The sequence below is a fragment of the Nematolebias whitei genome, chromosome 3 (assembly GCF_014905685.2).
Source record: "Nematolebias whitei isolate Nwh7 chromosome 3, NemWhi1, whole genome shotgun sequence".
Classification (NCBI taxonomy): Eukaryota; Metazoa; Chordata; class Actinopteri; order Cyprinodontiformes; family Rivulidae; genus Nematolebias; species Nematolebias whitei.
The window spans coordinates 43,743,684-43,744,234 of NC_056500.1; the positions used below are offsets into that span (position 1 = coordinate 43,743,684).

Sequence of the window (551 nt, forward strand, 5' to 3'; positions counted from 1 at the left end):
ATATTAACATAGTAACATATTAACACATTAACATATTAATATATTAATATATTAACATAGTAACATATTAACACATTAACATGTTAATATATTAACATATTAACACATTAACATATTAACATATTAACACATTATCATATTAATATATTAACATAGTAACATATTAATATATTAATATATTAACACATTAACATATTAACATAGTAACATATTCATATATTAACATGTTAATATATTAACATATTAACACATTAACATATTAACATGTTAATATGTTAACATATTAACACATTAACATGTTAATATATTAACATAGTAACATATTAACACATTAACATATTAATATATTAACATAGTAACATATTAACACATTAACATATTAATATATTAACATAGTAACATATTAACACATTAACATGTTAATATATTAACATATTAACATAGTAACATATTCATATATTAACATGTTAATATATTAACATATTAACACATTAACATATTAACATGTTAATATATTAACATATTAACACATTAACATGTTAATATATTAA

At 14.9% G+C, this 551-nt stretch overlaps 1 protein-coding gene across 1 annotated transcript in view; it reads right to left on the minus strand.

Moving 5' to 3' along the window:
- The window catches only part of crmp1 (collapsin response mediator protein 1), a 19,562-nt gene that overhangs the window by 18,409 nt on the left and 602 nt on the right, over window positions 1–551 (minus strand). The window lies entirely within an intron of this gene.